This window comes from Capra hircus, chromosome 3, assembly GCF_001704415.2.
Source record: "Capra hircus breed San Clemente chromosome 3, ASM170441v1, whole genome shotgun sequence".
Classification (NCBI taxonomy): Eukaryota; Metazoa; Chordata; class Mammalia; order Artiodactyla; family Bovidae; genus Capra; species Capra hircus.
In genome coordinates, this window is record NC_030810.1 from 102173310 (window position 1) to 102189813 (window position 16504).

A 16504-nucleotide genomic window follows, 5' to 3' on the forward strand; every position below is an offset into this window, starting at 1 on the left:
GAGTACCTTTTCTTATATCATTTGGATATTTGTATGTCTTTGGGGGAAAATATCTATTCAGATCTTTTGACCATTTTTATAATAACTTGGATTATTTGCTCTTTGGCTACTGAGTTTTATGAGTTCTTTATGTATTTTTATCTTCACGCATTATCAGATATTTGGTTTGTAAATATTTTCTCCCTATTTGTGCATTGCCTTTTCAATGTTTTATTTGAAGCTCTAGTTTAATATAATCCCTTTTGTTTATTTTAGCTTATTCTCTTTTAGAGAGTTGAAAAGATGATATTTGAGCTGAACTTTGAAGAATGCATTTATTAGATTTCATGGAAGATTGACCTGAAAGGCTATATTTAAAGGTTTCAAAAACCATGCTAAGTCATATAATGTTATCTTATTTACATTGGAGACCAACTGAAGAATTTTTAAGTGGAAAAGTGACAGGATCAGATTTTTATTTAGTAAAAATACCTCTACTAAGAATATGGATGGTAAACTGAGTTTGATACAGGCAAGGATGCAGCAATTTGAGAAAAGGGAGGCAATAATGAGGTTTCAAAATAAGATGTTGCACTAGAATCAAAGGGCAGAGACATTTCAGAGCTAGAGCTTAACAATGCATTGGAAATGGTGGTTGAGGGAGGAAGAAAAACAAGAGGCAATAGGTTAGAGTTTTGGCAATAGCTGGTGTAGGCAGACAGGTTAGGGAGGGGCAGCCTCAGTAGTGTCTGAAAGGTGGACAGAACTCAGTGATGGAGAAACCAGGAATAGGAGATTTAGCAGGTAATGGGGAGTTAGTATCAGCAACATCATTAGTAGGTAGCAGGATTGGGGGGCTCATATTTCAGGCTAGAATTTTAATTTTGGAAGCAGGAAAGGCAGAAAGACAAAGGAGAGCTCCTAACATGGGACATTCAAGGACCAGGAACAAGCCAGAGACCTAGTTATCACTACTGAGAAGATCAAAACCGGACCAGCAGAACAGGTGACCTGATGCTGATTCCTGAACTTCGGGGAACTTCTGTTCTTAAATTTCTCCTGCTGAAGGTCAATACTTGTTCTAGGTGATAACAGGTCTCACTGAACTTCCAGTATGTGAAGACCCCTTTATCTACTCTGTACCCACTTTTTACCAACTTGGACTTTAGACCCCCCTTGCAAATCTCCAGGACTTTCCTGGTGGCTCAGAGGGTAAAGCATCTGTCTACAATGCAGGAGACCCGGGTTCGATCCCTGGGTTGGGAAGATCCACTGGAGAAGGAAATGGCAATCCACTCCAGTACTGTTGCCTAGAAAATCCCATGGACAGAGGAGCCTGGTAGTCTACAGTCCATGAGGTTGCAAAAAGTCGGACATGACTGAGCGACTTCACTTCACTTGCAAATCTCTTAATTACTCATCCATCTTAATTCACCACCTACACCCTGTAGATAAGGCAGATGTTTGGCTGAAAATCTCCATGATTATTACTGTCAAGTAGCTCCAGTACTGACTACACCACACCCCTCTCACCAGGTGTAGGTGGGGGAGGGCCCAGAATAGTGTATGTGGCTTACTATGGGGTCAGAAGGTTTGTATAGTCTAAGTCTGGGAAGTGATGGGTTTAGAAGGTGAACCATTCTGGTATATTGTTTATAATTTCTGCTTATAGCAAAAACTAAAAACAGTTATTTAGGACTCTAAACTACCATAGGTCCAAAAGAATCACTGAGACTGAAGGCTGCAAAGTCTTTAAAGTGTGACTTCGTGAGATGAATAATGCATTTTTAACCTCATAGATTTCTTCATCAATGATGATCTTGTTGAAATTGAGGTAGATTCTTGGCCCAACACATTTCTATTTGTTTTACCAGTGTTGCATTTCAAGGGATTTATCTTATTTTAGGATATCCCAACAACTTGGGGCAGAGTCCCCCAGGGCTGGATGAGACATCTTTTTTTTGATATCCAGGCCATTAGTTACACTTGCAAAGTATATTCTGGCAGCATTTCATATCTATCTGTGCTTAAAGCAGTCTATAGAAAACTATTTGCAGTTCTTTTTATAGTATAAATTTAGTAATCCTCAACTAATTATTTCATTTTCCTCATGAAATTCCTAATCATTAGAATTTTTCAGATGAAGCACATGAAAGGATTGAATTGAAATAACACTGCGGTCACAATATTGGTGCCTAATGGGTGCCCAGATCCCAGAGTACTTGGTTTAGGGTTGAGAGCCCAGTCTCATAAGTCCTACTGATTGCCTTGACCATTAGCTCTTCCAGTTACCAGTGTTCTTTGAGCATATTTCTTAACCTCTCTGACTGTTTCCTCATCTTTAAAGTAGGGATAATAATACATAATTTGCATGCTTGTTGAGGGTGCTAAATGAATTATACATCAATGGTCTGCACTTTGGCTGACATAGCAGGTGTTCAATAAATGGCAGTTATTAGCATTATGTTTTCCTGGTGGCTCAGACCGTAAAGAACCTGCTTGCACAGTGGGAGGCCTGGTTTTGATCCCTGAGTTGGGAAGATCCCCTGGAGAAGGGAACAGCTACCCACTTCGGTATTCTGGCCTGGAGAATTCCATGGACTGTGTATAGTCCATGGGGTCACAGAGTCAGACATGACTGAGTGACCATCATTTCACTTCAGTATTATGTTATTATGAAACCTTAACAGAATTGATAACTAACTGAGACACATTCTTATTTTTATTCAATTTTATATGTGTTTTCATCAAGAGAGAAGAGCAAGAAATATATATATCTTTTTCTTCAATATTTGATCCCCTTTCCCTGAGAATGTGGAGGTTATTGAAGGGTGTATGGTGATATGTTGGATTCCTTTAGTAACTCTGGGAGATCAGAGAGAAGATTCTCACCTGCTTTAGGAAAAGAGTAAGTTTAAGAGAAAAGTGAAGTCGCTCAGTCATGTCCGACTCTTTGCGACCCCATGGACTGTAGCCTACCAGGCTCCTCCATCAGTGGGATTTTCCAGGCAAGAGTACTGGAGTGGGTTGCCGTTTCCTTCTCCAGGAGATCTTCCCAACCCAGGGATCGAACCCAGGTCTCCCGCATTGCAGGCAGACGCTTTACCATCTGAGCCACCAGGGAAGACTTGTTTAAAAGTGAATGATAAATGAAAATACTAAAAGAAAAAACTTGGTGAAAATTACTCTCGGTACATCCATTGTTTGTCTCCCTTGTTTATATTCTACCTTTTGCAAGAGTCCCGTGTGGGAGTTCATCTATTCCCATTCTTATTCCATGTGATTAGAGGGGTGCAGTAAAAGGTCTAGCTTTGACTCTGAGGTGAAGAATGTCTCTTGAATAGAGCTGGCAGCAGTAGGTGGGCATGTAACCTGGGCCGATTCAGGAAGAATCTCAGGACGCTTGTGGGAACCACCAGTAAAGAGACGTTTCATGCTCCTCCACCTGCTACACCTTGAGATTTGAACTTGGAAACGTGTGCTGAGCTACTGCAGCCACCCTGAAACTATATGTCAGCAGTCTGCTGAAAATGAAGTCTGCAGAGAGGAAAGCAGAGTTAGAAATTAAGAAACTCCCTCAATCCTGATTACACCCTTTGAGCCTTGGATTGAGTACTGTCTGCAGGACCCATGAAGAATTTTTTGATTACGTGAACCAATAAATTCCCCTTTTTATTTAATAAAGTTTGAGTTGAGTTTTTCTGTTACTTCAGGTAGAAATAGAACTAACTATTGTGATTACTATTTGCTTTTTTACTATGTTCTGCATTTATAATAAATATAAAAACATAGCAAGTTAACCAGGGCATGTTAAGGAAGAATGATAGTAGAGGAAGGGAAACCAGAAGAAAAACAAGTTCTCCCTGCAAATTCTTTCATGGCTTCCCTTTCCCTCCAAACCAAAGACTGAACCAACATTTGTCACATTATATATTTTTTGAAAGAATACATTCTTTTGTGAACAAGAGTAAAGGCTGGCCTGAAACCGCTACATAAAGAGGAGTGCGTCTGTGGCTCCTGCCTTGTTCAACACTGGAAGCTACCTAGCAGTCTAAGTCTGGTTCCTATTTTAAAAATGATTTAATGTTCCCTTTTCTAACTTTCTTTTTATCTTCTGAAGTCAGAAATGCAGAAACCATATTTTTCCCTCAGGTCTTCTGTTCTTTCCTGTGCCGTCACTCTTCCCAAGATATTTCCTGTTCTCATAGACAGTTTTGTGATCCTCTATTACTCTTCATAGACTTCTTCTCCAGACTTTTTGCTGACTTGAGATTATCAACACCCAGGATACAAAGGATTATTTTTTTTAAACAATTCCAATTGTAGAGAGCTGAGTTAATCATGTTCCTCACCTCATGGCATATTATCCTTATTGGTCTATGCACATTTTATTGGAATGGTTGATTGATTAACTTATATCCCCATTCTTCACTCCCATCTCTCTGTGCCTCACCCACTAGAAAATTGTTCTAATGAGTTTACACTGTATTTCTTAATTTGTATATGTTCTTTAAAATATGCATCATTATTTTTGTGTGCATGTAAAGGCGATGGCACCCCACTCCAGTACTCTTGCCTGGAAAATCCCATGGACGGAGGAGCCTAGTAGGCTGCAGTCCATGGGGTCGCGAAGAGTCGGACACGACTGAGCGACTTCACTTTCACTTTCATGCATTGGAGAAGGAAATGGCAACCCACTCCAGTGTTCTTGTCTGCAGAATCCTAGGGACGGGGGAGCCTGGTGGGCTGCTGTCTATGGGGTCACACAGAGTCGGACACGACTGAAGTGACTTAGCAGCAGCAGCAGCAGCAGTTTTCTTTTATGTAAGTGCTATTATGCGGTAGACCTCATTCTGTCTCTTACCTCTTTCACTTAGCATCCATCCTGCTTTATGCATTTAATATATCTAGCTCACTGCTTGCAACTGTGCCACGGTTGTGCGCCTACTCTGTGTACCTAGGTGCTTCCCCAGTAATGGACATTCAGATTGCTTGTAATTCTCCAGCATGAAAAACAATGACCACCCTTTTACATCCACTAGGGATGTATGAGAAGTGTGTTTTGGAGGGTCTAAACACAGAATTAGAGTTGCCTGGTGGTAGGTTATGTGTATGCTTGATTTGACAAAATACTGAGATTGCTCTTTGGAACAGCTGTACTACTATACTTCACTTTTCTACCTAAAGTATTTCCTAAACCCACATCCATCCCAACCAATGCCTAGCTATCTAGTCTATCTCACTGTTATTTCTGTTTGTATTTGCCTAACTAATAAGTTTGAACATCTCTGTGTATGTTTCTAAATTATATTGATTATCTCTTCCATAATTGCCTATTCAAATACATTTCCCATTTTTCTGCTAATTTTTTTTGGAAATAGTTCCTTGTATATTCCTATATTAGTCCATTGATGGATATAGACCATGCAAATAATTTCTCCCAGTCTGTTATTTGTCAGTTAACTTTGTCATGACATCTTTCACTGAATAGAAACCTTTATGCTGTCATAAAACAAATCACAATTTAAAAAAATACGTGTATATAAAGTTCTATCAACAGTGTCCTTTCCTACTCTGAGATCACAAAATTATTTTTGTCTATTTATTTTATTGTTTTATATTTATCATTTAGATCTTTATTGCAGTTGCAGTCTACCTTTGATGTAGTTTTAGGTAAAGATCCAATTTTATTTTAATCTATAGCATGAGCTAAGTTTGTAGCTTCATTTATTAAGTAGTTAGTCATTCTCCCCTTAATATGTGGTAACCATTTGTATATTAAATTCTCATATAAGCAAGGTTATATTTCTAAGCTTTCCATTATTTCACTGATTTATTTGTTGTTTCAGTAATATCACACTTTTCTGTTATTATGATGATATTATGGTGCTATTTCTTAATACCTAGTAGATATTCTTTCTTTTTGCTCCTTTTTTTTTGAAATGTCAACTTATTTATTCTTCCATGAAAATTTTAGATAAAGTTATCATTTGTCTCAAAAGAATTAAAAAAATATTTGAGGTATTTGTGATTGTATTAAATTTATAGATTAATATGGGATAAACTGATATATTTATAACATTATCATCATTGCAACAAACTGTGGAAAATTCTTAAAGAGGCTGGCATACCAGACCACCTTACCTTTCTCCTGAGAAATCTGTATGCAGGTTAAGAAGCAACAGGTTAGAACTGGACATGAAACAATTGACTGGTTCAGAATCTGGAAAGGAGTTTGTCAAGGCTGTATATTGTCACCCTGCTTATTTAACTTTTATGCAGAGTACACCATGTGAAATGCCTGGCTGGATGAATCACAAGCTGGAATCAAGATTTCTGGGAGAAATACAAATCTAGACAGCATATTAAAATGCAGAGTTATCACTTTGCCAACAAAGGTCTGTATAGTCAAAGCTATGGTTTTTCCAGTAGTCATTTATGGATGTGAGAGTTGGACCATAAAAATGGCTGATTGCCGAAGAATTGATGCTTTCAAAACTGTGGTGCTGGAGAAGACTCCTGAGAGTCCCTTGGACTGCAAGGAGATCAAACCAGTCAATTCTAAAGGAAATCAATGCTGAATATTCACTGAAAAGACTGATGCTGAAGCTGAAGCTCCTATACTTTGCCTTCCTGATGCAAAGAGCCAACTCTTTGGAAAATACCCTGATTCTGGGAAAGCTGAGTGCAAGGCGAGAAGGTGGTGACAGAAGGTGAGATGATTGGATGGCATCACTGATTCAATAAACATGAGTTTGAGCAAGCTCTGGGAGATAGTGGAGGATAGGGAAGCCTGGCGTGCTGCAGTCCATGGGGTTGCGAAGTGTCAGACACAACTTAGTGACTGAATAACAACAAAGGACCAACACCAAACCATGACCAAAACAAAGCAAATAAAACTCTTAAGTTATTTGAATATGGAGAAGAATGAAAACTTTTGTTTTGGGGAAAGAGGATTTTCTTGACTATGTCCCCAAAAGCTGAATTCATGAAGAAAAGTTTAGATACATTTGACTGCATAAAAATTACAAACTTGTATTTGACAAAAGGCACTATATATTAAAAGAAAACTTTGAATTGGAAGAAAACACCAACAACATAGTTGACAAACAATGTGTTTTCATTCAAACTACATTAAGAGATAACCTAGATAAGATAACATGTAGTAAAATGATCAGTATTAAATATTTCATAGAAAACCTTTTTGACATCTTATTTTTACCTCATGTGCCCTTTAGTTAATACTGTAATACTTTCCAGTGAGGTTTATCCTTGTACATGTTTTATTATTAGTAATTGGTGCTCTTCTTTTCAGTTTAAAAATATCTCTTTAAATATTTTTATAAGGCAGTTTAGTGGCAATGAGCTATTTTAATGTTTACTTGTCTGGAAAACTCTTTGTCTCTTATATAGTTCTAAATGATCAGTTTGCTGGGTAGAGTATTCTTGGTTGAAAGTGTTTTTTTTTTTTTCTTTCAGCATTTTGAATATATTATGCCAGTCCCTTCTGGCTTGCAAAGTTTCTGCTGAAAAAGAGTCTAATTGTTTTATGGAGGTTCCTTTGTACATTAGAAGTTGTTTTTTCTGTTGACACTTTTATGTTTCTCTCTTCATCTTTAACTTTCAACATTTTAATTATAATACGTGTGGATCTTTTTGGATTCCTCTTAGTGGAACTCTCTGGGATTACTGGATTGAGATGTTTGTTTCCTTCCCCAGGTTAGGAAAATTTTTAGCCATTATTTTTTTCAAATAAGATTTCTTCCTCTTTAAAAATGTGAAATGTGACATCAGAAACAAAATATGGGGGAAAGGAGAGTAAAAATGTTTAGCTTTAAAATGGGATGAAGTGTAAGTTGTTATCAACTTAAAATAGACTGTTAGAGACAACAGGTTGTCATATGTAAGCCTCATAGTAAAAACAAAGCAAAAACCTATAGTAAATATACAAAAGATAAATATAAACATATCACCTAAGAAATAATCAAACCACAAAGGAAGAGAGCAAAGAAGAAGAAAGGAACAGAGAGGATGTACATAAACATTCAGAAAACTATGAACAAAATGGATATAAGTACATACTTATCAATAATTGGTGGGCTTCCCTGGTGGCTCAGATGGTAAAGAGTCTGCTTGCAGTGTGGGAGACCCAGGTTTGACCCCTGGTTCGGGAAGATCCCCTGGAGAAGGAAATGACAACCCACTCCAGTATTCTTGCCTGGAGAATCCTATGACTGGAGGAGCCTGGCAGGCTACAGTCCATAGGGTTGCGAAGAGTTGGACACAACTGAGTGACTTCACTATCAATAATTGCTCTATATGTAAATGGACTGCATTTTCTAATCAAAAGACATAGAGTAGCTTAATGGATAGAAACCGGATCCAAACAAAGAGACCATAGCAAAAATCAACAAAGCTAAAAACTGGTTCTTTGAAAAGATAAATAAAATTGACAAACCATTAGCCAGACTCATCAAGAAATAAAGGGAGAAGAATCAAATCAACAAAATTAGAAATGAAAATGGAGAAATCACAACAGATAACACAGAAATACAAAGGATCATAAGAGACTACTATCAGCAACTATAAGCCAATAAAATGGACAACTTGGAAGAAATGGACAAATTCTTACAAAAGTATACCTTTCCAAAACTGAACCATGAAGAAATAGAAGATCTTAACAGACCCATAACAAGCAAGGAAATCAAAACTGTAATCAGAAATCTTCCAGCAAACAAAAGCCCAGGACCAGACAGCTTCACAGCTGAATTCTACCAAAAATTTAGAGAAGAGCTAACACCTATCCTACTCAAACTCTTCCAGAAAATTGCAGAGGAAGGTAAACTTCCAAACTCATTCTATGAGGTCACCATCACCCTAATACCAAAACCAGGCAAAGGTGCCACAAAACAAAGAAAACCAAGCCAATATCACTGATGAACATAGATGCAAGAATCCTTAACAAAATTCTAGCAAACAGAATCCAACAACATATTAAAAAGATCAAACATTATGACAAACTGGGTTTTATCCCAGGAATGCAAGGATTCTTTAATGTCTATAAATCAATCAATGTAATATACCACATTAACAAATTGAAAAATAAAAGCCATATGATTATCTCAATAGATGCAGAGAAAGCCTTTGACAAAATTCAACATCCATTTATGATAAAAACTCTCCAGAAAGCAGGCATAGAAGGAACATACCTCAACATAATAAAAGCTATATATGACAAACCCACAGCAAACATTATCCTCAATGGTGAAAAATTGAAAGCATTTCCCCTGAAGTCAGGAACAAGGCAAGAGCTCCCACTCTCACCACTACTATTCAACATAGTTTTGTAAGTTTTGGTCACAGAAATCAGAGCAGAAAAAGAAATAAAAGGAATCCAGATTGGAAAAGAAGAAGTAAAACTCTCACTGTTTGCAGATGACATGATCCTCTACATAGAAAACCTTAAAGACTCTACCAGAAAATTACTAGAGCTAATCAAGGAATATAGTAAAGTTGTTGGATATAAAATTAACACACAGAAATACCTTGTATTCTTATACACTAACAATGAGGAAACAGAAAGAGAAATTAAGGAAACAATTCCATTCACCATTGCAACGAAAAGAATAAAATACTTAGGAATATATCTACTTAAAGAAACAAAAGACTTATGTATAGAAAACTATAAAACACTGGTGAAAGAAATCAAAGAGGACAGAAATAGATGGAGAAATACACCATGTTCATGGATTGGAAGACTCAATATAGTGAAAATGAGTATACTACCCAAAGCAATCTATAGATTCAATGCAATCCTTATCAAGGTACCAATGGCATTTTCCAGAGAACTAGAACAAATAATTTCACAATTTGTATGGAAATACAAAAAGCCTTGAATAGCCAAAGCAATCTTGAGAAAGAAGAATGAAACTGGAGAAATCAACTTGCCTGACTTCAGGCTCTACTACAAAGCTATAGTCATCAAGACAAGTCATCAAGACTGAAATATAGATCAATGGAACAAAATAGAAAGCCCAGAGATAAATCCACACATCTATGGACACCTTATCTTTGACAAAGGAGGCAAGAATATACAATGGGGAAGAGACAATCTCTTTAGCAAATGGTGCTGGGAAAACTGGTTGACCACTTGTAAAAGAATGAAACTGGAACACTTTCTAACACCATACACAAAAATAAACTCAAAATAGATTAAAGATCTAAACGTAAGACCAGAAACTATAAAACTCCTAGAGGAAAACATAGGCAAAACACTCTCCAACATAAATCACAGCAGGATCCCTTATGACTCACCTCCCAGAGCAATGGAAATAAAAGCAAAAATAAACAAATGGAACCTAATTAAACTTAAAAGCTTCTGCACAATGAAGGAAACTATAAGCAAAGTGAAAAGACATCCTTCAGAATGGGAGAAAATAATAGCAAATGAAGAAACTGACAAATAATTAATCTCAAAAATATGCAAGCAACTCCTACAGCTCAATTCCAAAACAATAAATGACCCAATCAAAAAATGGGCCAAAGAACTAAATAGACATTTCTCCAAAGAAGACATACAGATGGCTAACACACACATGAAAAGATGCTCAACATCACTTATTAGAGAAGTGCAAATCAAAACCACAATGAGGTACCATCTCATGCTGGTCAGAATGGCTGCTATCCAAAAATCTACAAACAATAAATGCTGGAGTGGGTGTGGAGAAAAGGGAACCCTCTTACACTGTTGGTGTGAATGCAAACTAGTACAGTCACTATAGAGAACAGTGTGGAGATTCCTTAAAAAACTGGAAATAGAACTTCCATACGACCCAGCAATCCCACTACTGGGCATACACACCGAGGAAACCAGAATTGAAAGAGACACATGTACCCCAATGTTCATTGCAGCACTGTTTATAATAGCCAGGACATGGAAGCAACCTAGATGTCCATCAGCAGACGAATGGATAAGAAAGCTGTGGTACATATACCCAATGGAATATTACTCAGCCACTAAAAAGAATACATTTGAATGAGTTCTAATGAGGTGGATGAAAGTGGAGCGTATTATACAGAGTGAAGTAAGTCAGAAAGAAAAACACCAATACAGTATACTAACAAACACATATATATGGAATTTAGAAAGATGGTAACGATGACCCTATATGCGAGACAGAAAAAGAGACACAGATGTATAGAACAGTCTTTTGGACTCTGTGGGAGAAGGTGAAGGTGGTATGATCTGAGAGAAAAGCATTGAAACATGTATATTATCATATGTGAAACAGATCACCAGTCCAGGTTTGATGCATGATACAGGGTGCTCAGGGCTGGTGCACTGGAATGACCCAGAGGGATGGTATGGGGAGGGAGGTGGGAGGGGTGTTCAGGATGGGGAACACATGTACACTCATGGCTGATTCATGTCAATGTATGGCAAAAACCACTACAATATTGTGAAGTAATTAGCCTCCAACTAAAACAAGTAAGTAAATAAGTAAATTTAAAAAAAGTAAAGTAAGTAAATTAAAAAAAATAAGTAAAGTAAAAATAAGTAAGTAAATTAAAATAAGTAAAATTAAGCAAATTACTTTTTTAAATTTACTTTTTAAAATAAGTAAATTAAAAAAAAAAAAGAAACAGGACCCAACTGTATGCTGCCTATAAGAGACTCACTTTAGATGTAAGGAAACAACACAGTCTGAAAGTGTAGGGAAGGAAAAATGTATTACATGCAAATGAAAATGAAAAGAAAGCTGGAGTAGCTATACTTATGTCAGACAAAAGAGACTAAAACAAAGACTGTAATAAGAGACAAAAAGGATGTTGCATAATGATAAACGGGTCAATTCAGCAAGATGATATAACATTTATAAATATTTATGCAACCAGCCTAGGAGTACTTAAATATATAAAACAAATATATAAAGATCTAAAAAGGGAAATGGACAGCAATATAATAACAGCAGCAGAGTTTAATACCCCACTTATACCAAACACTGTATCATCCACACAGAAAAATCAATGAAGAAATATTGACTTAAAACAACACATTAAAACAATCAGGTGAACCTAATTGATATTTACAGAGCATTGCATCCAAAAGCAGCAGAATACACATTACTCAGTGGCACATGGAACGTTCTCCAGGATAGATCATATGCTAAGCTGCCAGACTAGTCTTAAAAAATTTCAGAGGATTGAAATCATATCAAGCATCTTTTCTGACCACAAAGGTATGAAAATAAATGAATTACTTGAAGAAAACTGAAAAATTCACAAGTATGTGGAGATTAAACAACATGTTAAGAGAAAAAAAAAATCTGAGACAAAAAGAAATGGAAATGTAACATACCAAAATGTGTATGATGCAGGAAAAGCTGTTCTAAGAGGGAAGTTCACGGTGGTAAATGCCTATCTCAAGAAATAAGAAAAGTCTCAAATAAACAGCCTAGGGTTGCACCACAAGAAACTAGAAAAAGAACAAACAAAGCCTAAAACTAGTAGAAGGAGGGAAATAACACAGATTAAAGAAGAATCAAATGAAATAGAAACTTTAAAAAAATGAATGAAATTAAGAAATGGTTCTTTGAGAAAATAAATAATACTGAAAAATCTTTAGTGACACTCACTGATGGAAAAAAAAAGACTCAAAATTAGAAATGAAAGAAATATTAAAACTGATACTACAGAAGCACCAAAGACTGTAACAGACTGCTTAGAACAGTTATACAGCAGCAAATTGCACAATGTAGAATAAATGAATAAATTTATAGAAACATATAACCTACCAATATTGAATCATGATGAAACAGAAAAATCTGAACAGATTGATTACTAGTAAAGATATTCAATCAGTAAAAAAAAAAAAAAAAAAATCCCAACACATACAAATCCAGGATCAGAGGGCTTTGACTGGTGAATTCTACCAAACATTCAAATAAAAATTAATGCCAATCCCTCTCAAACTCTTCTGAAAAAGTAGAAGAGGAAGGAAAATGTTCAAACTTATTTTATGAGGCCAGTAGTATCCTTACACTAAAACCAGACAAAGATACTTCAAGAAAAGAAAATTACAGGTCAATATCCCTGATGCACATTGATGCAAAAATCCTCAGTAAAATATTAGCAAACCAAATTCAACAGTACATTAAAAGGATCATGCACCATGATCAAATGGTTTTTTTTCAAGGTGTACAAGGATGGTTCAATATCCACAGATTAGACCACATCATAAACCACATTATAAAATAAAGGATAAAAATCACATGATCATCTCTGTAGATGCAGAAAGGGCATTCTAGAAAATTCAACACGCTATTATGATTTAAAACAAAGTGAATGTAGAGGAAATGTTCCTCAATATAATGAAGGACACATACGCAAGCCCACATCTAACATCTCACTCAATGGTGGAAAGCTGGAAGCTTTTCCTCTAAGATCAGAAAAAAATATAAGGATGCCCACTCTTGCCAGTTTTATTCAATATAGTACTAGAAGTCCTAGCCAGAGAAGTTAGGAAAGAAAAAGAAGTAAAAGGCATCCAAATTGGAATGGAGAAAGTAAAATCATCATTATTTGCAGATGACATGATATTAAACTGTTAGAATTAACAAACAAATTCAGTAAGTTCCAGTATACAATAAAGGACAGGAATGGTAGGGACCTAACAGAAGCAAGATGTAAAGAAGAGGTGGCAAGAATACACAGAAGAACTGTACAAAAAAGATCTTCATGACCTAGATAATCACGATGGTGTGATCACTCACTTAGAGCCAGACATCCTGGAATGTGAAGTCAAATGGGCCTTAGGAAGCATCACTATGAACAAAGCTAGTGGGGGTGATGGAATTCCAGTTGAGCTATTTCAAATCCTGGAAGATGATGCTGTGAAGTGCCAGCAAATATGGAAAACTCAGCAGTGGCCACCGGATTGGAAAAGGTCAGTTTTCATTTCAATCCCAAAGAAAGGCAATGTCAAAGAATGCTCAAACTACCGCACAATTGCGCTCATCTCACATGCTAGGAAATTAATGCTCAAAATTCTCCAAGCCAGGCTTCAGCAATACGTGAACCATGAACTTCCAGATGTTCAAGCTGGTATTAGAAAAGGCAGAGGAACCAGAGATCAATTTGCCAACATGCACTGGATCATGGAAAAAGGAAGAGAGTTTCAGGAAAACATCTATTTCTGCTTTATTGACTATGCCAAAGCCTTTGACTATGTGGATCACTATAAACTGTGGAAAATTCTGAAAGAGATGGGAATACCAGATCACCTGACCTGCCTCTTGAGAAATCTGTATGCAGGTCAGGAAGCAACAATTAGAACTGGACATGGAACAACAGACTGGTTCCAAATAGGAAAAGGAGTACGTCAAGGCTGTATATTGTCACCCTGCTTATTTAACTTCTATGCAGAGTACCTCATGAGAAACACCGGGCTGGAAGAATCACAAGCTGGAATCAAGATTACTGGGAGAAATATCATCTCAGATATGCAGATGACAGCACCCTATGGAAGAAAGTGAAAAAGAACTAAAAAGCCTTTTGATGAAAGTGAAAGAGGAGAGTGAAAAAGTTGGCTTAAAGCTCAACATTCAGGAAACTAAGACCATGGCATCCGGTCCCATCACTTCATGGCAGATGGATGGGGAAACGGTGGTAACAGTGACTGACTTTATTTTTCTGGGCTCCAAAATCACTGCAGATAGTGATTGCAGCCATGAAATTAAAAGACGCTTGCTCCTTGGTAGGAAGGTTGTGACCAACCTAGACAGCATATTCAAAAGCAGAGACATTACTTTGCCAACAAAGGTCTGTCTAGTCAATGCTATGGTTTTTCCAGTGGTCATGTATGGATGTGAATGTTGGACTATAAAGAAAGCTAAGCACTGAAGAATCGATGCTTTTGAACCGTGGTGTTGAAAAAGACTCTTGAAAGTCCCTTGGACTGCAAGGAGATCCAACAAGGCCATCCTAAAGGAGATCAGTCCTGGATGTTCATTGGAAGGACTGATGTTGAAGCTCAAAGTCCAATACTTTGGCCACCTGATGCAAAGAGCTGACACATTGGAAAGGACCTTGATGCTGGGAAAGATTGAAGGCAGGAGGAGAAGGGGACAACAGAGGCTGAGATGGTTTGATGGCATCATCGACTCGATGGACATAGGTTTGGGTAGACTTTGGGAGTTGGTGATGGACAGGGAGGCCTGGTGTACTGTGGTTCATGGGGTTGCCAAGAGTCAGACACAACTGAGCGACTGAACTGAACTGAATTCAAAATCAATTCCCAAAAGTCTTTTGTATTTCTATACATTAACAATGAACTATCAGAAAGAGAGATTAAGAAAATCCCAATTACAATTTAATCAAAAAGAGTAAAATATCTAGGAATAAATTTAACCAAGAAAAACCCTGAAGTACAAGACATTAAGAATGAAATTAAAGAAGGCACGAATAAATGGAAAGATAATCCCTGCTCATGGATTGGAAGAATTAATATTAAAATGTTCATACTATCCAAAACAATCTTTAGATTCAGTGAAATCCCTATTAAAATTCCAATAGCATTTTTTCACAGAAACAAAACTAACAATCCTAAAATTTGTATAGAACCACAAAGGACCCTGAATTAACCAAAGCAATCTTAAGAAAGAAGAGCAAAGCTGGAGATAACCATGATTCAAACTATATTAGAAAGCTTTAGTAATTAAAACAGCCTCATATTGGCATAGAAACAGACATGTGAATCAATGAAACTGAATTGAAAGCTCAGAAATAACCCAGGCATATACAGTCAATTAATTTATGACAAAGGGGCCAAGAATATACAAGGGGGAAAGGACAGTTTATTCAGGGTTTTGGGGAAACTGAAAAGTCCCATGCAAGCAGGATGATACCTGATCACTATCTTACACAATACACAAAAATGAATTAAAAATGAATTAAAAACTTGAACAGAAAAACTGAAACCATAAAACTCCTAGAAGAAAACATAGGCAATAAGATCCTTAGCACAGATCATGGCAATGGTTTTTTGACCCTTACTTTAAAAGCAAAATGTACAAAAAAATATATAAGTGGGACTACATCACACTAAAAAATTCTTCACAGTGAAAGAAACCATCAACAAAATAAAAAGGCAACCTACTGAATGGTAGAAAATAATTGCAAATCATTTATCTGAGAAGGGGCTAATTTCCAAAATATATATAAAAACTCATACAACTCAATAGCAAAAAAAAAAAAAAAAAAAAAGGAATCCAGTTAAAAGATGGGCAAAAGATCTGAACATTTTTCCAGAAAAGGTATACAGATGGCCAGCAGGTACATGAAGAGATTCTCAACATTATTAATGATCAGGAAAATGCAAATAAAAACCACGACAAGATGTCACCTCACCTTTTAGAATGGCCATTTTCAAAAACACAAGGAGTGACAATTGCTGCCAAGGATGTGAAGAAAAGGGAACCCTTGTCCATTGTTATTGGGAATATAAATGGGTGCAGCTACTATGGAA